Source organism: Phyllobates terribilis, unplaced genomic scaffold, assembly GCF_046119375.1.
Source record: "Phyllobates terribilis strain yellow unplaced genomic scaffold, ASM4611937v1 Scaffold_108__1_contigs__length_5656254, whole genome shotgun sequence".
Lineage (NCBI taxonomy): Eukaryota > Metazoa > Chordata > Amphibia > Anura > Dendrobatidae > Phyllobates > Phyllobates terribilis.
In genome coordinates this window covers 2,041,985-2,064,779 of record NW_027362868.1, presented here as the reverse complement: position 1 = coordinate 2,064,779, position 22,795 = coordinate 2,041,985, and the positions used below count along the sequence as shown (strand labels likewise).

General features: G+C 44.6%; 12 non-coding genes and 2 pseudogenes across 12 annotated transcripts; all 14 read right to left on the bottom strand.

Moving 5' to 3' along the window:
• Window positions 1-732: 732 nt before the first annotated feature.
• LOC141199460 (U2 spliceosomal RNA) lies at window positions 733-923 on the bottom strand. Its single transcript, XR_012271211.1, has one exon. It is a non-coding gene; the product is annotated as a U2 spliceosomal RNA (small nuclear RNA).
• A 1,121-nt stretch (window positions 924-2,044) lies between these two features.
• Window positions 2,045-2,235, bottom strand: LOC141199459 (U2 spliceosomal RNA). The gene has a single exon (XR_012271210.1). It is a non-coding gene; the product is annotated as a U2 spliceosomal RNA (small nuclear RNA).
• A 1,119-nt stretch (window positions 2,236-3,354) lies between these two features.
• LOC141199458 (U2 spliceosomal RNA) lies at window positions 3,355-3,545 on the bottom strand. Its single transcript, XR_012271209.1, has one exon. It is a non-coding gene; the product is annotated as a U2 spliceosomal RNA (small nuclear RNA).
• Window positions 3,546-4,666: 1,121 nt separating this feature from the next.
• LOC141200954 (U2 spliceosomal RNA) lies at window positions 4,667-4,877 on the bottom strand (annotated as a pseudogene).
• A 6,091-nt stretch (window positions 4,878-10,968) lies between these two features.
• On the bottom strand, window positions 10,969-11,159 carry LOC141199457 (U2 spliceosomal RNA). Its single transcript, XR_012271208.1, has one exon. It is a non-coding gene; the product is annotated as a U2 spliceosomal RNA (small nuclear RNA).
• Window positions 11,160-12,281: 1,122 nt separating this feature from the next.
• Window positions 12,282-12,472, bottom strand: LOC141200433 (U2 spliceosomal RNA). The gene has a single exon (XR_012272154.1). It is a non-coding gene; the product is annotated as a U2 spliceosomal RNA (small nuclear RNA).
• Window positions 12,473-13,596: 1,124 nt separating this feature from the next.
• On the bottom strand, window positions 13,597-13,787 carry LOC141199456 (U2 spliceosomal RNA). Its single transcript, XR_012271207.1, has one exon. It is a non-coding gene; the product is annotated as a U2 spliceosomal RNA (small nuclear RNA).
• Window positions 13,788-14,908: 1,121 nt separating this feature from the next.
• On the bottom strand, window positions 14,909-15,092 carry LOC141200911 (U2 spliceosomal RNA). The gene has a single exon (XR_012272602.1). It is a non-coding gene; the product is annotated as a U2 spliceosomal RNA (small nuclear RNA).
• An 811-nt stretch (window positions 15,093-15,903) lies between these two features.
• LOC141201022 (U2 spliceosomal RNA) lies at window positions 15,904-15,978 on the bottom strand (annotated as a pseudogene).
• Window positions 15,979-17,100: 1,122 nt separating this feature from the next.
• Window positions 17,101-17,291, bottom strand: LOC141199455 (U2 spliceosomal RNA). The gene has a single exon (XR_012271206.1). It is a non-coding gene; the product is annotated as a U2 spliceosomal RNA (small nuclear RNA).
• Window positions 17,292-18,412: 1,121 nt separating this feature from the next.
• On the bottom strand, window positions 18,413-18,603 carry LOC141199454 (U2 spliceosomal RNA). The gene has a single exon (XR_012271205.1). It is a non-coding gene; the product is annotated as a U2 spliceosomal RNA (small nuclear RNA).
• A 1,118-nt stretch (window positions 18,604-19,721) lies between these two features.
• Window positions 19,722-19,912, bottom strand: LOC141199453 (U2 spliceosomal RNA). The gene has a single exon (XR_012271204.1). It is a non-coding gene; the product is annotated as a U2 spliceosomal RNA (small nuclear RNA).
• Window positions 19,913-21,032: 1,120 nt separating this feature from the next.
• Window positions 21,033-21,222, bottom strand: LOC141200473 (U2 spliceosomal RNA). The gene has a single exon (XR_012272193.1). It is a non-coding gene; the product is annotated as a U2 spliceosomal RNA (small nuclear RNA).
• A 1,123-nt stretch (window positions 21,223-22,345) lies between these two features.
• On the bottom strand, window positions 22,346-22,536 carry LOC141199451 (U2 spliceosomal RNA). Its single transcript, XR_012271203.1, has one exon. It is a non-coding gene; the product is annotated as a U2 spliceosomal RNA (small nuclear RNA).
• Between the last annotated feature and the right edge of the window lie 259 nt (window positions 22,537-22,795).

Here is a 22,795-nt window from a genome sequence, read left to right as displayed (position 1 = left end):
ATAAAGGCTCAGAGCCTATTATGACACGCGCAGCCAGCGTTCCATTGCCACATTCCGTCTACTGCAGGCGGGATACCTGGATGGCTGAATGTCACTGAGAAGCTCACAGAGACCGCCATAAGCAACAGTTTAAAAGAATGCCACAGACTAATCAACCAAACTTTTTGGGTTGGTTTCTCTTTTATAGTCTGCAGGCATTAAATGAAAGAAGTCAGTGTTCCAGCAGAGGGAGACAACGTTTCAGAAAAGGCATTGTAGCAAACCAAAAAAGAAATTTTAAGCGCAGCAGAGTAACCAGCTCACATACCTGTTAGCTCAGGTGAGTTTAAAAGGCTGCTGTTGATAACAAGGGCATTTGCTAAATAGATGGTGTGTGTGCAACAATATACTGAAAGGTCAATTATATTGTGCAGCTTATCTCACCACCTGTAGTTATTTAGGTGAAAGCTCCAAAATGCTTGCCTAATATGTCTGTTTATCCAAAAGGAAGTATAGAGGGAGAGCTAGATAGATAGCATTGCATTACATTACATTACATGGCAATGCAATGCACAGTTGCTGAAGTTGAACCAAAATGAGCTTGTCATCTGGCTTCTGCAACTTTTAACATGAAAAATCCAATGAGGAGAAGAAAAGCAAAGCCAAAGAGTCCATCCCAAAATCCGACAAACAAGCAAAATGAACAAAAAGCATTGAATTCAATTCTTTCTGATTTTAGAAACTGCATTAAAGAAGGGGTGCACCGGTCCTGGAGATACTGCAATACCAGGTCAATGCGTGGAGTGGACAGAGCAAGCTCTTTTTCCATCTCCCTGTTCTAAAAATCCATTTAATATATGGTCCCCAGATAGGGGACGTATCAGATATTAAACTGATAAGAACAGATACTACACTTGATCTTAGCCAAAAGGCCGAGAAGCGATAACCAGAATTGGTTTCCGACTACGGTGCCACCCAAGGATTCTGAAAAGTCCATTTGTGGAGATGGCCACCTGGACTCCCGTTAAGAAGACATGCTGTCAACCTCTAGATCCCTCACATGCCTGCACTTTTCGGCTTGCTGCTGCTGCAATCCACGCGTTTTAGATCTGCATAACTCCACCTCTTTTAGCACAGTACCCTCAACCCCCGGCTGTTCCCACCCGCCTCAACACCGTTGGAAGGGAGGAGAACCAATTAAGGCGGGGGGGGGGGTGGAACGAGCAGCTGTCTACCCTTAGCAGGAGGGTTGCTGATTAATTACCTCTCCTGCTGCTGCTGCTGCTGGTTGTCCAGCAGCAGACTGAAGGTGGCTGCTGCTGTGCGCAGGTATATAAAGGCTCAGAGCCTATTATGACACGCGCAGCCAGCGTTCCATTGCCACATTCCGTCTACTGCAGGCGGGATACCTGGATGGCTGAATGTCACTGAGAAGCTCACAGAGACCGCTATAAGCAACAGTTTAAAAGAATGCCACAGACTAATCAACCAAACTTTTTGGGTTGGTTTCTCTTTTATAGTCTGCAGGCATTAAGTGAAAGAAGTCAGTGTTCCAGCAGAGGGAGACAACGTTTCAGAAAAGGCATTGTAGCAAACCAAAAAAGAAATTTTAAGCGCAGCAGAGTAACCAGCTCACATACCTGTTAGCTCAGGTGAGTTTAAAAGGCTGCTGTTGATAACAAGGGCATTTGCTAAATAGATGGTGTGTGTGCAACAATATACTGAAAGGTCAATTATATTGTGCAGCTTATCTCACCACCTGTAGTTATTTAGGTGAAAGCTCCAAAATGCTTGCCTAATATGTCTGTTTATCCAAAAGGAAGTATAGAGGGAGAGCTAGATAGATAGCATTGCATTACATTACATTACATGGCAATGCAATGCACAGTTGCTGAAGTTGAACCAAAATGAGCTTGTCATCTGGCTTCTGCAACTTTTAACATGAAAAATCCAATGAGGAGAAGAAAAGCAAAGCCAAAGAGTCCATCCCAAAATCCGACAAACAAGCAAAATGAACAAAAAGCATTGAATTCAATTCTTTCTGATTTTAGAAACTGCATTAAAGAAGGGGTGCACCGGTCCTGGAGATACTGCAATACCAGGTCAATGCGTGGAGTGGACAGAGCAAGCTCTTTTTCCATCTCCCTGTTCTAAAAATCCATTTAATATATGGTCCCCAGATAGGGGACGTATCAGATATTAAACTGATAAGAACAGATACTACACTTGATCTTAGCCAAAAGGCCGAGAAGCGATAACCAGAATTGGTTTCCGACTACGGTGCCACCCAAGGATTCTGAAAAGTCCATTTGTGGAGATGGCCACCTGGACTCCCGTTAAGAAGACATGCTGTCAACCTCTAGATCCCTCACATGCCTGCACTTTTCGGCTTGCTGCTGCTGCAATCCACGCGTTTTAGATCTGCATAACTCCACCTCTTTTAGCACAGTACCCTCAACCCCCGGCTGTTCCCACCCGCCTCAACACCGTTGGAAGGGAGGAGAACCAATTAAGGCGGGGGGGGGTGGAACGAGCAGCTGTCTACCCTTAGCAGGAGGGTTGCTGATTAATTACCTCTCCTGCTGCTGCTGCTGCTGGCTGTCCAGCAGCAGAATGAAGGTGGCTGCTGCTGTGCGCAGGTATATAAAGGCTCAGAGCCTATTATGACACGCGCAGCCAGCGTTCCATTGCCACATTCCGTCTACTGCAGGCGGGATACCTGGATGGCTGAATGTCACTGAGAAGCTCACAGAGACCGCCATAAGCAACAGTTTAAAAGAATGCCACAGACTAATCAACCAAACTTTTTGGGTTGGTTTCTCTTTTATAGTCTGCAGGCATTAAATGAAAGAAGTCAGTGTTCCAGCAGAGGGAGACAACGTTTCAGAAAAGGCATTGTAGCAAACCAAAAAAGAAATTTTAAGCGCAGCAGAGTAACCAGCTCACATACCTGTTAGCTCAGGTGAGTTTAAAAGGCTGCTGTTGATAACAAGGGCATTTGCTAAATAGATGGTGTGTGTGCAACAATATACTGAAAGGTCAATTATATTGTGCAGCTTATCTCACCACCTGTAGTTATTTAGGTGAAAGCTCCAAAATGCTTGCCTAATATGTCTGTTTATCCAAAAGGAAGTATAGAGGGAGAGCTAGATAGATAGAATTGCATTACATTACATTACATGGCAATGCAATGCACAGTTGCTGAAGTTGAACCAAAATGAGCTTGTCATCTGGCTTCTGCAACTTTTAACATGAAAAATCCAATGAGGAGAAGAAAAGCAAAGCCAAAGAGTCCATCCCAAAATCTGACAAACAAGCAAAATGAACAAAAAGCATTGAATTCAATTCTTTCTGATTTTAGAAACTGCATTAAAGAAGGGGTGCACCGGTCCTGGAGATACTGCAATACCAGGTCAATGCGTGGAGTGGACAGAGCAAGCTCTTTTTCCATCTCCCTGTTCTAAAAATCCATTTAATATATGGTCCCCAGATAGGGGACGTATCAGATATTAAACTGATAAGAACAGATACTACACTTGATCTTAGCCAAAAGGCCGAGAAGCGATAACCAGAATTGGTTTCCGACTACGGTGCCACCCAAGGATTCTGAAAAGTCCATTTGTGGAGATGGCCACCTGGACTCCCGTTAAGAAGACATGCTGTCAACCTCTAGATCCCTCACATGCCTGCACTTTTTGGCTTGCTGCTGCTGCAATCCACGCGTTTTAGATCTGCATAACTCCACCTCTTTTAGCACAGTACCCTCAACCCCCGGCTGTTCCCACCCGCCTCAACACCGTTGGAAGGGAGGAGAACCAATTAAGGCAGGGGTGGGAGTGGAAAGAGCAGCTGTCTACCCTTAGCAGGAGGGTTGCTGATTAATTACCTCTCCTGCTGCTGCTGCTGCTGGCTGTCCAGCAGCAGACTGAAGGTGGCTGCTGCTGTGCGCAGGTATATAAAGGCTCAGAGCCTATTATGACACGCGCAGCCAGCGTTCCATTGCCACATTCCGTCTACTGCAGGCGGGATACCTGGATGGCTGAATGTCACTGAGAAGCTCACAGAGACCGCCATAAGCAACAGTTTAAAAGAATGCCACAGACTAATCAACCAAACTTTTTGGGTTGGTTTCTCTTTTATAGTCTGCAGGCATTAAATGAAAGAAGTCAGTGTTCCAGCAGAGGGAGACAACGTTTCAGAAAAGGCATTGTAGCAAACCAAAAAGGAAATTTTAAGCGCAGCAGAGTAACCAGCTCACATACCTGTTAGCTCAGGTGAGTTTAAAAGGCTGCTGTTGATAACAAGGGCATTTGCTAAATAGATGGTGTGTGTGCAACAATATACTGAAAGGTCAATTATATTGTGCAGCTTATCTCACCACCTGTAGTTATTTAGTTGAAAGCTCCAAAATGCTTGCCTAATATGTCTGTTTATCCAAAAGGAAGTATAGAGGGAGAGCTAGATAGATAGCATTGCATTACATTACATTACATGGCAATGCAATGCACAGTTGCTGAAGTTGAACCAAAATGAGCTTGTCATCTGGCTTCTGCAACTTTTAACATGAAAAATCCAATGAGGAGAAGAAAAGCAAAGCCAAAGAGTCCATCCCAAAATCCGACAAACAAGCAAAATGAACAAAAAGCATTGAATTCAATTCTTTCTGATTTTAGAAACTGCATTAAAGAAGGGGTGCACCGGTCCTGGAGATACTGCAATACCAGGTCAATGCGTGGAGTGGACAGAGCAAGCTCTTTTTCCATCTCCCTGTTCTAAAAATCCATTTAATATATGGTCCCCAGATAGGGGATGTATCAGATATTAAACTGATAAGAACAGATTTTTTTTTTTTTTTTTTTTTTTTTTAACCATTCAGGTTAGTTTTATAGCAAATCAGTAGGATATACCAAAACTGTTGCAAAAAAAAAAACTTCTCATCATCATGGCCATATTTATTAAGCATAAAGTAACCTAATATTACAGAAAGAAGAACATCTTATTAATATAAACCAAAAGATCACTGAAATTCTACAATATGCCTCCACTTTTTAAATTTCCATATTCCCTCGGCATCTGTTCCACCACCGCTACTACTATCCATCTTGTAAATCAAAAATAGCCTAGAAAGAATAATCCTAATACATTCATTTACTGTAATTGATTTCCTTTTGAATACACAAAGATTCCTCACATCCCACAAACTTTCTAACACACAAGCCATAATTAACCACAAAACTCTCTCCTTTACACGTCCACTTGCACCAATACCAAACATAACCACACGCCAATCCACAAAAGTCACTCCCGCCAAACTCCTACACAACCCCCCTACACATTTCCACACGTCTTGCGCAAAATTACAATTCCACATCAGATGCATAACCGTCTCACAACCATTACATCCATCTCTTGGACAAACATCCGACATAATCAAACCTCTCTTCTTTTGAACGTCCCTCACTGGAAGAATATTGTGAAACGCCATCCACACTACATCCTTCTGTTTGTTGGACATCCCATACATACCCAACTTTCTCCAAGCATCCGCAACCTCATTCCCTCTCAAACCAACAATATTAGACTCGACCTCATTTGCACACAATTTCCTATACACCCTCTTAGTCATTCTAAACTCATCCGCCGGCACACTCAGCAAATCATACTTCTTGACAAACTTTTCAATCACCTCATACCACACCGGACACTTAAAAGACACAGGCACTCTCGCATCCCTCTTTCTCCAACCTAACCCATACAACATCCATCCTGCAGAATAACTTGCCATACATGCACCCTTATTACCTTTACCCAACAATACCACAATCGTCTTAATATAATGGAGCCCTAAAAAAACCTCAACATTAGGAAATCCCAAACCACCATGCTGGCAGGCCTTATAAAGGCTTTCCCTCTTCAGCTTCTCCATCTTGCTGCACCAGAAAAAAGAAAAAATCATTTTCTCAACTCTCTTCACTTTCCTAAAAGGGGATGGAAAAAATATGGCCACAAAAAGCAGAATGGGTAAGATCACTGCTTTGATAACTAGAACTTTGCCCCGCAAAGAAAGATCTCTCATTCTCCAAAAATTCAGTTTTCGCTCAACACGCATACCACACTCGTCCCAACTCTCATTTCCTTTCAGATCATCATTGAAAAATACCCCTAAAATCTTAATTGCACTCTCCTCATACTTAACACCTTCCATACGAATACTGTCATCTCCAAAGCATTTGAAACTACACTTAGTCCAGTTAACTCTAAAACCTGATGCACCACAGAAAAAATCCAAAAGCAACCTCACCCTAATCATTGAAGCCATACTTTCACTCACCATCACAACATCATCCATGTAACCTAACACCTTCACATGCTTACCACCACTCCCAGGCACTAACAATCCTCTCATCATTTTCTCACGTCTCACTAAACACAGCAAAGGCTCAATCACACATACAAACAAGACAGGGGACATAGGGCACCCCTGTCTTACACCAGACCTAATCATCACTTTGTCAGACAACCATCCATTCACTAAAAACTCACTTGACACATAATCATATAAAGACTTAACTCCATTCAGAAAAACCCTAGGGAAACCCATCCTCTCCAATACTTTAAACAGAAACACATGCGAAACTCTATCAAAAGCCTTTTCGAAATCAATTGCTAACACCATACACTTCTGCTTTCTAGTCTTACAATCCCCAAGCATATCCCTTAACAATAACAAATTATCACTTATACTCCGACCAGGCACGGCACACACTTGGTCATCCTCCACAACCCTACCAATCACCTCACGCATACGATTTGCTAACAATTTACTGTAGACCTTATAATCAGCGTTAAGCAATGATATGGGTCTCCAGTTCTCCAAACGCTTTTTCTCACCCTTCTTAAACACAAGAACCACTATACCCTCTTTCATACTGTCACACAAAACACCATTCATCCACATATACCTACAAACCTCAGTCAAGTCCTTACCCAAAAACTCCCAAGCTTTCACATACAGCTCCACAGGCAACCCATCCTTCCCAGGCGTCTTATTCTTTTTAGCACTCATAACAACATTCCTCACCTCATCCAAAATAACATCCTCACACAAAGCATCACATTCATCCGAACCAAGTCTCTTCTCCATACCACTCAATACATGCGACACAAGTCCAGGATCAATCCATTTCTCATCGTACAACTTACTATAGAAGCCATTCACCTCATTCAACACATTCTTCCCAACCACACTAGATCCATCTTCACCTACCACTTCACTCAAATCCAACTTCCTTCCATTCATTTTTTTAAAAAAGTACCTGGTGCACTTTTCATTCTTTTCCAAATGCTCTAACTTGGTACGGTAAATAATCTCTTTACCTTTTTCATCCAGAAGACATTTTAACTCATTCTTAGCAACCTCAAGCTGATCAGACATATCCATTCCTTTCCTAACACACCCACGCAACCAATCAATCCGTCTACTTAAGTCATTAAATCTATTACGATATCTGGCAGCTTTTTTGTAGCCCCATTTTTTAAAGAAAGTTTTTAACTGTAATTTCACCCAATCCCACCATTCAAGCACACTACCAAAATCACGCTTACGCCACCTCCAACTTGCATACCTTTTCTCCAACTCACTCATCACCTCCTCATCCTCCAACAACCTCGTATTCAATTTCCAAACCCCACCCCCAAACACCATGTCCCCATTCGCACTAAAAACTCCACGCAAACACTCATGATCAGAAAAAGGTACCTTATGTTGAACATAACTTGAACAAACCATATTTTTGGAAAATAACATCCTATCTATTCTTGATGAAATATTACCACGGTCAGCATAATATGTAGGCGGTGGTGGAATGCCATACTCAAGTATTGCAGCGTCTAAGAAAGAAAAATCAGAAATAAGTTGAGATAACTTTTTTCCCGTAATGTCCACATTACCTTCTGTGACACAATTACAGTCACCAACAAAAACTGTAGGAATTTTTCCAGGGAGAAAAAAACTCAATTTCTCAAGAAGAGCAAGCCGCTCCTCTTTTTTAGTAGGACAATATAAATTAATCATTCTAACCTTCCACCCCCTATAACTCAAAAAAACAATAATGCAGCGACCCACCTCCACAACCGTGTAACTATCAATAGTAATATTCTTATTACCAACTAAAATCCCCACACCATCATTTTTGTTAAAGCTGGACCCCGACCAAACATACTGGCCATAAGGCCAGTCCTTATCCCCTCGAGATTCAGTAATCCCACACTCTTGTAGACAATAGACATCTGCACTCAAACCCTTTAGATAATCCAGAACTGTTGTTCTTCGGGTAAGAGATCTAATTTGCCTAACATTAAGGGACACAATGTCCCATCCAGAATGATGCGGCATAACTAAAGGGGATCACACATAACCTGAAAAAAAAAGAAAGAAAACATCAACTCAACCTTCATCAAGCAAAGCAAAGCTATTACCATCTGGCTGAATGCCAAATGTAACAATGTCAGGAGAAAATACATCTGACGGGTAAGCACGAGAGTCCACCGGGCTATCACACACGGCAGCAATGGATGAACACTCAGTCCTTGGCTTCTTCTTGACCACATCAGGATCCTCCTCATCAGAGAAACGGACAGCAGACAAGTCCCCTTGGCCACCGCCCCCGATCTCCTCTGAAGCAGTATTGCACCAAGATATGACAGGAGAATTGGACAAGTCCATTTCCCCCTCACCACGGACACCAAACTGGGGAGGGAAAGGTGACATCACCTCTGGAATCACCATGTCAAAGCCTCCTGATGCAGGAGGCTGAAGCTGGGCATCTTCAAATATGTCGTCCATCTGAGTGCCATCCTCTTCCTCTTGGGGAGCAGTTGCCTCCCCGACATCCGGAAGGGGACCTTGTGGAACCCTAGTAGAAGTCGAAGGAACAGCAGGCCCCTCCGCGACCACTTGAGCAAAAGACTTAGGAGTGGTTCTAGCTTGACACTGCCTAAGAACATGCCCCTCCTCACCACAAGCATCACACTTTACCTGGTTCTTGCAGTCTTTCGCCATATGACCAGACGTGTTACACCTCCTGCAGGTTGGCGGATACCTGCAGGACTCCTGGACATGACCATACTTGTTACATCTTCTGCAGAAAAAAGGAGCATCAGGAAAGTACAAGAAACCAGTGTCTCTCCCAATAGAGAAACACATAGGAGGATAATGTATGCCCCCTGGCCCCTCGGGGTCTGTAGCAAAACGAACAAAGTACTTGTATTTGCCAGTCCACAAGCCTTCTTCATTCGAGATCTTGTGGGAAAAATGCACATAAGTACAATGCCTCCTCAAGAATAAAGTAATGTCCTCCTGGGGGATAAAGGGATTGTGCATAAACACAACAACAGGAACATCCCCCTTTGAATAGAGGACAGTAAAAGTGAGTCCATCTAGGAGGGAGTTCTCAGTATGGCCTTTCAAGGTTCTATAAAGATTTTGGCAAGCAGCCATAGTAGAAAGAACCAGCACATACCTTCCATGACTTCTAAATTCCTGCAGGCAAAGAATGTCCGACTTCTTAATCTTCAATGCTTCATAGAAGATGGCATTCACCAGGTAGGACATGGAAAAATGTCCCTTCTTCTCCTCGGAAATCTCAATGCGAAATCCATTCTTGACCCGGGGGTCCCCGGTCCCAGCAAATTTCAGCTTGACTCCCATAGTCAGCCACGGAAATCGCCTTCCCGTTTCCTCCTCACTCTCCCCCTATAGCAGCATCCAGCTTAAGCCACCGGAGTGGCGATGCTGGAAGGCCGAGGGCTAGCACTCAAGGAACCTGATGTCCAGACACTTGATCTGAGCCAAAAGGCCAAGAAGCAATAACCAGAATTGGTTTCCGACTACGGTGCCACCCAAGGATTCTGAAAAGTCCATTTGTGGAGATGGCCACCTGGACTCCCGTTAAGAAGACATGCTGTCAACCTCTAGATCCCTCACATGCCTGCACTTTTCGGCTTGCTGCTGCTGCAATCCACGCGTTTTAGATCTGCATAACTCCACCTCTTTTAGCACAGTACCCTCAACCCCCGGCTGTTCCCACCCGCCTCAACACCGTTGGAAGGGAGGAGAACCAATTAAGGCGGGGGGGGGGTGGAACGAGCAGCTGTCTACCCTTAGCAGGAGGGTTGCTGATTAATTACCTCTCCTGCTGCTGCTGCTGCTGGCTGTTCAGCAGCAGACTGAAGGTGGCTGCTGCTGTGCGCAGGTATATAAAGGCTCAGAGCCTATTATGACACGCGCAGCCAGCGTTCCATTGCCACATTCCGTCTACTGCAGGCGGGATACCTGGATGGCTGAATGTCACTGAGAAGCTCACAGAGACCGCCATAAGCAACAGTTTAAAAGAATGCCACAGACTAATCAACCAAACTTTTTGGGTTGGTTTCTCTTTTATAGTCTGCAGGCATTAAATGAAAGAAGTCAGTGTTCCAGCAGAGGGAGACAACGTTTCAGAAAAGGCATTGTAGCAAACCAAAAAAGAAATTTTAAGCGCAGCAGAGTAACCAGCTCACATACCTGTTAGCTCAGGTGAGTTTAAAAGGCTGCTGTTGATAACAAGGGCATTTGCTAAATAGATGGTGTGTGTGCAACAATATACTGAAAGGTCAATTATATTGTGCAGCTTATCTCACCACCTGTAGTTATTTAGGTGAAAGCTCCAAAATGCTTGCCTAATATGTCTGTTTATCCAAAAGGAAGTATAGAGGGAGAGCTAGATAGATAGCATTGCATTACATTACATTACATGGCAATGCAATGCACAGTTGCTGAAGTTGAACCAAAATGAGCTTGTCATCTGGCTTCTGCAACTTTTAACATGAAAAATCCAATGAGGAGAAGAAAAGCAAAGCCAAAGAGTCCATCCCAAAATCCGACAAACAAGCAAAATGAACAAAAAGCATTGAATTCAATTCTTTCTGATTTTAGAAACTGCATTAAAGAAGGGGTGCACCGGTCCTGGAGATACTGCAATACCAGGTCAATGCGTGGAGTGGACAGAGCAAGCTCTTTTTCCATCTCCCTGTTCTAAAAATCCATTTAATATATGGTCCCCAGATAGGGGACGTATCAGATATTAAACTGATAAGAACAGATACTACACTTGATCTTAGCCAAAAGGCCGAGAAGCGATAACCAGAATTGGTTTCCGACTACGGTGCCACCCAAGGATTCTGAAAAGTCCATTTGTGGAGATGGCCACCTGGACTCCCGTTAAGAAGACATGCTGTCAACCTCTAGATCCCTCACATGCCTGCACTTTTCGGCTTGCTGCTGCTGCAATCCACGCGTTTTAGATCTGCATAACTCCACCTCTTTTAGCACAGTACAATCAACCCCCGGCTGTTCCCACCCGCCTCAACACCGTTGGAAGGGAGGAGAACCAATTAAGGCGGGGGGGGGGGGTGGAACGAGCAGCTGTCTACCCTTAGCAGGAGGGTTGCTGATTAATTACCTCTCCTGCTGCTGCTGCTGCTGGCTGTCCAGCAGCAGACTGAAGGTGGCTGCTGCTGTGCGCAGGTATATAAAGGCTCAGAGCCTTTTATGACACGCGCAGCCAGCGTTCCATTGCCACATTCCGTCTACTGCAGGTGGGATACCTGGATGGCTGAATGTCACTGAGAAGCTCACAGAGACCGCCATAAGCAACAGTTTAAAAGAATGCCACAGACTAATCAACCAAACTTTTTGGGTTGGTTTCTCTTTTATAGTCTGCAGGCATTAAATGAAAGAAGTCAGTGTTCCAGCAGAGGGAGACAACGTTTCAGAAAAGGCATTGTAGCAAACCAAAAAAGAAATTTTAAGCGCAGCAGAGTAACCAGCTCACATACCTGTTAGCTCAGGTGAGTTTAAAAGGCTGCTGTTGATAACAAGGGCATTTGCTAAATAGATGGTGTGTGTGCAACAATATACTGAAAGGTCAATTATATTGTGCAGCTTATCTCACCACCTGTAGTTATTTAGGTGAAAGCTCCAAAATGCTTGCCTAATATGTCTGTTTATCCAAAAGGAAGTATAGAGGGAGAGCTAGATAGATAGCATTGCATTACATTACATTACATGGCAATGCAATGCACAGTTGCTGAAGTTGAACCAAAATGAGCTTGTCATCTGGCTTCTGCAACTTTTAACATGAAAAATCCAATGAGGAGAAGAAAAGCAAAGCCAAAGAGTCCATCCCAAAATCCGACAAACAAGCAAAATGAACAAAAAGCATTGAATTCAATTCTTTCTGATTTTAGAAACTGCATTAAAGAAGGGGTGCACCGGTCCTGGAGATACTGCAATACCAGGTCAATGCATGGAGTGAACAGAGCAAGCTCTTTTTCCATCTCCCTGTTCTAAAAATCCATTTAATATATGGTCCCCAGATAGGGGACGTATCAGATATTAAACTGATAAGAACAGATACTACACTTGATCTTAGCCAAAAGGCCGAGAAGCGATAACCAGATTTGGTTTCCGACTACGGTGCCACCCAAGGATTCTGAAAAGTCCATTTGTGGAGATGGCCACCTGGACTCCCGTTAAGAAGACATGCTGTCAACCTCTAGATCCCTCACATGCCTGCACTTTTCGGCTTGCTGCTGCTGCAATCCACGCGTTTTAGATCTGCATAACTCCACCTCTTTTAGCACAGTACCCTCAGCCCCCGGCTGTTCCCACCCGCCTCAACACCGTTGGAAGGGAGGAGAACCAATTAAGGCGGGGGGGGGGGTGGAACGAGCAGCTGTCTACCCTTAGCAGGAGGGTTGCTGATTAATTACCTCTCCTGCTGCTGCTGCTGCTGGCTGTCCAGCAGCAGCAGACTGAAGGTGGCTGCTGCTGTGCGCAGGTATATAAAGGCTCAGAGCCTATTATGACATGCGCAGCCAGCGTTCCATTGCCACATTCCGTCTACTGCAGGCGGGATACCTGGATGGCTGAATGTCACTGAGAAGCTCACAGAGACCGCCATAAGCAACAGTTTAAAAGAATGCCACAGACTAATCAACCAAACTTTTTGGGTTGGTTTCTCTTTTATAGTCTGCAGGCATTAAATGAAAGAAGTCAGTGTTCCAGCAGAGGGAGACAACGTTTCAGAAAAGGCATTGTAGCAAACCAAAAAAGAAATTTTAAGCGCAGCAGAGTAACCAGCTCACATACCTGTTAGCTCAGGTGAGTTTAAAAGGCTGCTGTTGATAACAAGGGCATTTGCTAAATAGATGGTGTGTGTGCAACAATATACTGAAAGGTCAATTATATTGTGCAGCTTATCTCACCACCTGTAGTTATTTAGGTGAAAGCTCCAAAATGCTTGCCTAATATGTCTGTTTATCCAAAAGGAAGTATAGAGGGAGAGCTAGATAGATAGCATTGCATTACATTACATTGCATGGCAATGCAATGCACAGTTGCTGAAGTTGAACCAAAATGAGCTTGTCATCTGGCTTCTGCAACTTTTAACATGAAAAATCCAATGAGGAGAAGAAAAGCAAAGCCAAAGAGTCCATCCCAAAATCCGACAAACAAGCAAAATGAACAAAAAGCATTGAATTCAATTCTTTCTGATTTTAGAAACTGCATTAAAGAAGGGGTGCACCGGTCCTGGAGATACTGCAATACCAGGTCAATGCGTGGAGTGGACAGAGCAAGCTCTTTTTCCATCTCCCTGTTCTAAAAATCCATTTAATATATGGTCCCCAGATAGGGGACGTATCAGATATTAAACTGATAAGAACAGATACTACACTTGATCTTAGCCAAAAGGCCGAGAAGCGATAACCAGAATTGGTTTCCGACTACGGTGCCACCCAAGGATTCTGAAAAGTCCATTTGTGGAGATGGCCACCTGGACTCCCGTTAAGAAGACATGCTGTCAACCTCTAGATCCCTCACATGCCTGCACTTTTCGGCTTGCTGCTGCTGCAATCCACGCGTTTTAGATCTGCATAACTCCACCTCTTTTAGCACAGTACCCTCAACCCCCGGCTGTTCCCACCCGCCTCAACACCGTTGGAAGGGAGGAGAACCAATTAAGGCGGGGGGGGGGGTGGAACGAGCAGCTGTCTACCCTTAGCAGGAGGGTTGCTGATTAATTACCTCTCCTGCTGCTGCTGCTGCTGGCTGTCCAGCAGCAGACTGAAGGTGGCTGCTGCTGTGCGCAGGTATATAAAGGCTCAGAGCCTATTATGACACGCGCAGCCAACGTTCCATTGCCACATTCCGTCTACTGCAGGCGGGATACCTGGATGGCTGAATGTCACTGAGAAGCTCACAGAGACCGCCATAAGCAACAGTTTAAAAGAATGCCACAGACTAATCAACCAAACTTTTTGGGTTGGTTTCTCTTTTATAGTCTGCAGGCATTAAATGAAAGAAGTCAGTGTTCCAGCAGAGGGAGACAAAGTTTCAGAAAAGGCATTGTAGCAAACCAAAAAATAAATTTTAAGCGCAGCAGAGTAACCAGCTCACATACCTGTTAGCTCAGGTGAGTTTAAAAGGCTGCTGTTGATAACAAGGGCATTTGCTAAATAGATGGTGTGTGTGCAACAATATACTGAAAGGTCAATTATATTATGCAGCTTATCTCACCACCTGTAGTTATTTAGGTGAAAGCTCCAAAATGCTTGCCTAATATGTCTGTTTATCCAAAAGGAAGTATAGAGGGAGAGCTAGATAGATAGCATTGCATTACATTACATTACATGGCAATGCAATGCACAGTTGCTGAAGTTGAACCAAAATGAGCTTGTCATCTGGCTTCTGCAACTTTTAACATGAAAAATCCAATGAGGAGAAGAAAAGCAAAGCCAAAGAGTCCATCCCAAAATCCGACAAACAAGCAAAATGAACAAAAAGCATTGAATTCAATTCTTTCTGATTTTAGAAACTGCATTAAAGAAGGGGTGCACCGGTCCTGGAGATACTGCAATACCAGGTCAATGCGTGGAGTGGACAGAGCAAGCTCTTTTTCCATCTCCCTGTTCTAAAAATCCATTTAATATATGGTCCCCAGATAGGGGACGTATCAGATATTAAACTGATAAGAACAGATTTTTTTTTTTTTTTTTATCGAAAGCCCGAATTCGTGTACAAAACCCGAGTGCGCTTAAAAAAGTGACAAGTGCCACAAAAAAAGTGCACTAGGATGCTGGTCTTCTTGAAACCCTCTCCAAAAGGAGAAGGGTCCCCCAAACCATTCCCCGTCCCTCCGAGCCAGAAGGCCACAGCGAGGAACAGGGACAAATAGCCACCTCCAGCCGGAGCCAGAGGCGACCCAATCTTACCCCCAGCACCTGCCCGAGTTCTCACCCGAGCAAGGCACTGGGAGCCAAAGACTGTGCTCCCCTCCCGGAAGAGGGGAGCCAACAACGCTCTCCTCCCGAAAGAGGAGAGCCAGGGGGGTTCAGGGGGGAGCGGAACCTGATGGCCACACACTCCCCCCCTAGACCTGCCAAGAGAGGAACCCGTAAGGGAACCGCATCCCGACAAAATCCTAGTAGGACGTGACACACGTGAATAAGTGGACACACAGTGACAAAGAAATTAAATAAATAGTGAAGGTTTCACAGTATAATACTGCCCGGACCTTCGACCGGGAATTGAAAAATTCCCCATCCTAAGGCCAGAAGGCCCGGAATAAGGGTGTGTGTGAAGAAAGAAATATTGAAGTGCTAGTGCAAATGTGCCATAAACTCAAGTGGGGTTCCCAATCCCAGTGAGTTAAGGCACCCCAGGGTCACCACTCCTGGGGCACTTCACACTTCGGGCTTTCGATCTTCCCCGGCCCAATGGCGTCGATCCTGGGGGGCCATGCTTTCCACCAGATGACTATATTAGCCACCTGGCGTACTAACAAGCGCCTAAACCCCAGTGTGCATAATGTATCAATCTACTAGGGCTGCCAACATCCAAAACCGCCTTTTCGAAAGATACTACACTTGATCTTAGCCAAAAGGCCGAGAAGCGATAACCAGAATTGGTTTCCGACTACGGTGCCACCCAAGGATTCTGAAAAGTCCATTTGTGGAGATGGCCACCTGGACTCCCGTTAAGAAGACATGCTGTCAACCTCTAGATCCCTCACATGCCTGCACTTTTCGGCTTGCTGCTGCTGCAATCCGCGTGTTTTAGATCTGCATAACTCCACCTCTTTTAGCACAGTACCCTCAACCCCCGGCTGTTCCCACCCGCCTCAACACCGTTGGAAGGGAGGAGAACCAATTAAGGCGGGGGGGGGGGGTGGAACGAGCAGCTGTCTACCCTTAGCAGGAGGGTTGCTGATTAATTACCTCTCCTGCTGCTGCTGCTGCTGGCTGTCCAGCAGCAGACTGAAGGTGGCTGCTGCTGTGCGCAGGTATATAAAGGCTCAGAGCCTATTATGACACGCGCAGCCAGCGTTCCATTGCCACATTCCGTCTACTGCAGGCGGGATACCTGGATGGCTGAATGTCACTGAGAAGCTCACAGAGACCGCCATAAGCAACAGTTTAAAAGAATGCCACAGACTAATCAACCAAACTTTTTGGGTTGGTTTCTCTTTTATAGTCTGCAGGCATTAAATGAAAGAAGTCAGTGTTCCAGCAGAGGGAGACAACGTTTCAGAAAAGGCATTGTAGCAAACCAAAAAAGAAATTTTAAGCGCAGCAGAGTAACCAGCTCACATACCTGTTAGCTCAGGTGAGTTTAAAAGGCTGCTGTTGATAACAAGGGCATTTGCTAAATAGATGGTGTGTGTGCAACAATATACTGAAAGGTCAATTATATTGTGCAGCTTATCTCACCACCTGTAGTTATTTAGGTGAAAGCTCCAAAATGCTTGCCTAATATGTCTGTTTATCCAAAAGGAAGTATAGAGGGAGAGCTAGATAGATAGCATTGCATTACATTACATTACATGGCAATGCAATGCACAGTTGCTGAAGTTGAACCAAAATGAGCTTGTCATCTGGCTTCTGCAACTTTTAACATGAAAAATCCAATGAGGAGAAGAAAAGCAAAGCCAAAGAGTCCATCCCAAAATCCGACAAACAAGCAAAATGAACAAAAAGCATTGAATTCAATTCTTTCTGATTTTAGAAACTGCATTAAAGAAGGGGTGCACCGGTCCTGGAGATACTGCAATACCAGGTCAATGCGTGGAGTGGACAGAGCAAGCTCTTTTTCCATCTCCCTGTTCTAAAAATCCATTTAATATATGGTCCCCAGATAGGGGACGTATCAGATATTAAACTGATAAGAACAGATACTACACTTGATCTTAGCCAAAAGGCCGAGAAGCGATAACCAGAATTGGTTTCCGACTACGGTGCCACCCAAGGATTCTGAAAAGTCCATTTGTGGAGATGGCCACCTGGACTCCCGTTAAGAAGACATGCTGTCAACCTCTAGATCCCTCACATGCCTGCACTTTTCGGCTTGCTGCTGCTGCAATCCACGCGTTTTAGATCTGCATAACTCCACCTCTTTTAGCACAGTACCCTCAACCCCCGGCTGTTCCCACCCGCCTCAACACCGTTGGAAGGGAGGAGAACCAATTAAGGCGGGGGGGGGGGTGGAACGAGCAGCTGTCTACCCTTAGCAGGAGGGTTGCTGATTAATTACCTCTCCTGCTGCTGCTGCTGCTGGCTGTCCAGCAGCAGACTGAAGGTGGCTGCTGCTGTGCGCAGGTATATAAAGGCTCAGAGCCTATTATGACACGCGCAGCCAGCGTTCCATTGCCACATTCCGTCTACTGCAGGCGGGATACCTGGATGGCTGAATGTCACTGAGAAGCTCACAGAGACCGCCATAAGCAACAGTTTAAAAGAATGCCACAGACTAATCAACCAAACTTTTTGGGTTGGTTTCTCTTTTATAGTCTGCAGGCATTAAATGAAAGAAGTCAGTGTTCCAGCAGAGGGAGACAACGTTTCAGAAAAGGCATTGTAGCAAACCAAAAAAGAAATTTTAAGCGCAGCAGAGTAACCAGCTCACATACCTGTTAGCTCAGGTGAGTTTAAAAGGCTGCTGTTGATAACAAGGGCATTTGCTAAATAGATGGTGTGTGTGCAACAATATACTGAAAGGTCAATTATATTGTGCAGCTTATCTCACCACCTGTAGTTATTTAGGTGAAAGCTCCAAAATGCTTGCCTAATATGTCTGTTTATCCAAAAGGAAGTATAGAGGGAGAGCTAGATAGATAGCATTGCATTACATTACATTACATGGCAATGCAATGCACAGTTGCTGAAGTTGAACCAAAATGAGCTTGTCATCTGGCTTCTGCAACTTTTAACATGAAAAATCCAATGAGGAGAAGAAAAGCAAAGCCAAAGAGTCCATCCCAAAATCCGACAAACAAGCAAAATGAACAAAAAGCATTGAATTCAATTCTTTCTGATTTTAGAAACTGCATTAAAGAAGGGGTGCACCGGTCCTGGAGATACTGCAATACCAGGTCAATGCGTGGAGTGGACAGAGCAAGCTCTTTTTCCATCTCCCTGTTCTAAAAATCCATTTAATATATGGTCCCCAGATAGGGGACGTATCAGATATTAAACTGATAAGAACAGATACTACACTTGATCTTAGCCAAAAGGCCGAGAAGCGATAACCAGAATTGGTTTCCGACTACGGTGCCACCCAAGGATTCTGAAAAGTCCATTTGTGGAGATGGCCACCTGGACTCCCGTTAAGAAGACATGCTGTCAACCTCTAGATCCCTCACATGCCTGCACTTTTCGGCTTGCTGCTGCTGCAATCCACGCGTTTTAGATCTGCATAACTCCACCTCTTTTAGCACAGTACCCTCAACCCCCGGCTGTTCCCACCCGCCTCAACACCGTTGGAAGGGAGGAGAACCAATTAAGGCGGGGGGGGGGGTGGAACGAGCAGCTGTCTACCCTTAGCAGGAGGGTTGCTGATTAATTACCTCTCCTGCTGCTGCTGCTGGCTGTCCAGCAGCAGACTGAAGGTGGCTGCTGCTGTGCGCAGGTATATAAAGGCTCAGAGCCTATTATGACACGCGCAGCCAGCGTTCCATTGCCACATTCCGTCTACTGCAGGCGGGATACCTGGATGGCTGAATGTCACTGAGAAGCTCACAGAGACCGCCATAAGCAACAGTTTAAAAGAATGCCACAGACTAATCAACCAAACTTTTTGGGTTGGTTTCTCTTTTATAGTCTGCAGGCATTAAATGAAAGAAGTCAGTGTTCCAGCAGAGGGAGACAACGTTTCAGAAAAGGCATTGTAGCAAACCAAAAAAGAAATTTTAAGCGCAGCAGAGTAACCAGCTCACATACCTGTTAGCTCAGGTGAGTTTAAAAGGCTGCTGTTGATAACAAGGGCATTTGCTAAATAGATGGTGTGTGTGCAACAATATACTGAAAGGTCAATTATATTGTGCAGCTTATCTCACCACCTGTAGTTATTTAGGTGAAAGCTCCAAAATGCTTGCCTAATATGTCTGTTTATCCAAAAGGAAGTATAGAGGGAGAGCTAGATAGATAGCATTGCATTACATTACATTACATGGCAATGCAATGCACAGTTGCTGAAGTTGAACCAAAATGAGCTTGTCATCTGGCTTCTGCAACTTTTAACATGAAAAATCCAATGAGGAGAAGAAAAGCAAAGCCAAAGAGTCCATCCCAAAATCCGACAAACAAGCAAAATGAACAAAAAGCATTGAATTCAATTCTTTCTGATTTTAGAAACTGCATTAAAGAAGGGGTGCACCGGTCCTGGAGATACTGCAATACCAGGTCAATGCGTGGAGTGGACAGAGCAAGCTCTTTTTCCATCTCCCTGTTCTAAAAATCCATTTAATATATGGTCCCCAGATAGGGGACGTATCAGATATTAAACTGATAAGAACAGATACTACACTTGATCTTAGCCAAAAGGCCGAGAAGCGATAACCAGAATTGGTTACCGACTACGGTGCCACCCAAGGATTCTGAAAAGTCCATTTGTGGAGATGGCCACCTGGACTCCCGTTAAGAAGACATGCTGTCAACCTCTAGATCCCTCACATGCCTGCACTTTTCGGCTTGCTGCTGCTGCAATCCACGCGTTTTAGATCTGCATAACTCCACCTCTTTTAGCACAGTACCCTCAACCCCCGGCTGTTCCCACCCGCCTCAACACCGTTGGAAGGGAGGAGAACCAATTAAGGCGGGGGGGGGGTGGAACGAGCAGCTGTCTACCCTTAGCAGGAGGGTTGCTGATTAATTACCTCTCCTGCTGCTGCTGCTGCTGGCTGTCCAGCAGCAGACTGAAGGTGGCTGCTGCTGTGCGCAGGTATATAAAGGCTCAGAGCCTATTATGACACGCGCAGCCAGCGTTCCATTGCCACATTCCGTCTACTGCAGGCGGGATACCTGGATGGCTGAATGTCACTGAGAAGCTCACAGAGACCGCCATAAGCAACAGTTTAAAAGAATGCCACAGACTAATCAACCAAACTTTTTGGGTTGGTTTCTCTTTTATAGTCTGCAGGCATTAAATGAAAGAAGTCAGTGTTCCAGCAGAGGGAGACAACGTTTCAGAAAAGGCATTGTAGCAAACCAAAAAAGAAATTTTAAGCGCAGCAGAGTAACCAGCTCACATACCTGTTAGCTCAGGTGAGTTTAAAAGGCTGCTGTTGATAACAAGGGCATTTGCTAAATAGATGGTGTGTGTGCAACAATATACTGAAAGGTCAATTATATTGTGCAGCTTATCTCACCACCTGTAGTTATTTAGGTGAAAGCTCCAAAATGCTTGCCTAATATGTCTGTTTATCCAAAAGGAAGTATAGAGGGAGAGCTAGATAGATAGCATTGCATTACATTACATTACATGGCAATGCAATGCACAGTTGCTGAAGTTGAACCAAAATGAGCTTGTCATCTGGCTTCTGCAACTTTTAACATGAAAAATCCAATGAGGAGAAGAAAAGCAAAGCCAAAGAGTCCATCCCAAAATCCGACAAACAAGCAAAATGAACAAAAAGCATTGAATTCAATTCTTTCTGATTTTAGAAACTGCATTAAAGAAGGGGTGCACCGGTCCTGGAGATACTGCAATACCAGGTCAATGCGTGGAGTGGACAGAGCAAGCTCTTTTTCCATCTCCCTGTTCTAAAAATCCATTTAATATATGGTCCCCAGATGGGGACGTATCAGATATTAAACTGATAAGAACAGATACTACACTTGATCTTAGCCAAAAGGCCGAGAAGCGATAACCAGAATTGGTTTCCGACTACGGTGCCACCCAAGGATTCTGAAAAGTCCATTTGTGGAGATGGCCACCTGGACTCCCGTTAAGAAGACATGCTGTCAACCTCTAGATCCCTCACATGCCTGCACTTTTCGGCTTGCTGCTGCTGCAATCCACGCGTTTTAGATCTGCATAACTCCACCTCTTTTAGCACAGTACCCTCAACCCCCGGCTGTTCCCACCCGCCTCAACACCGTTGGAAGGGAGGAGAACCAATTAAGGCGGGGAGGGGGGGGTGGAACGAGCAGCTGTCTACCCTTAGCAGGAGGGTTGCTGATTAATTACCTCTCCTGCTGCTGCTGCTGCTGGCTGTCCAGCAGCAGACTGAAGGTGGCTGCTGCTGTGCGCAGGTATATAAAGGCTCAGAGCCTATTATGACACGCGCAGCCAGCGTTCCATTGCCACATTCCGTCTACTGCAGGCGGGATACCTGGATGGCTGAATGTCACTGAGAAGCTCACAGAGACCGCCATAAGCAACAGTTTAAAAGAATGCCACAGACTAATCAACCAAACTTTTTGGGTTGGTTTCTCTTTTATAGTCTGCAGGCATTAAATGAAAGAAGTCAGTGTTCCAGCAGAGGGAGACAACGTTTCAGAAAAGGCATTGTAGCAAACCAAAAAAGAAATTTTAAGCGCAGCAGAGTAACCAGCTCACATACCTGTTAGCTCAGGTGAGTTTAAAAGGCTGCTGTTGATAACAAGGGCATTTGCTAAATAGATGGTGTGTGTGCAACAATATACTGAAAGGTCAATTATATTGTGCAGCTTATCTCACCACCTGTAGTTATTTAGGTGAAAGCTCCAAAATGCTTGCCTAATATGTCTGTTTATCCAAAAGGAAGTATAGAGGGAGAGCTAGATAGATAGCATTGCATTACATTACATTACATGGCAATGCAATGCACAGTTGCTGAAGTTGAACCAAAATGAGCTTGTCATCTGGCTTCTGCAACTTTTAACATGAAAAATCCAATGAGGAGAAGAAAAGCAAAGCCAAAGAGTCCATCCCAAAATCCGACAAACAAGCAAAATGAACAAAAAGCATTGAATTCAATTCTTTCTGATTTTAGAAACTGCATTAAAGAAGGGGTGCACCGGTCCTGGAGATACTGCAATACCAGGTCAATGCGTGGAGTGGACAGAGCAAGCTCTTTTTCCATCTCCCTGTTCTAAAAATCCATTTAATATATGGTCCCCAGATAGGGGACGTATCAGATATTAAACTGATAAGAACAGATACTACACTTGATCTTAGCCAAAAGGCCGAGAAGCGATAACCAGAATTGGTTTCCGACTACGGTGCCACCCAAGGATTCTGAAAAGTCCATTTGTGGAGATGGCCACCTGGACTCCCGTTAAGAAGACATGCTGTCAACCTCTAGATCCCTCACATGCCTGCACTTTTCGGCTTGCTGCTGCTGCAATCCACGCGTTTTAGATCTGCATTACTCCACCTCTTTTAGCACAGTACCCTCAACCCCCGGCTGTTCCCACCCGCCTCAACACCGTTGGAAGGGAGCAGAACCAATTAAGG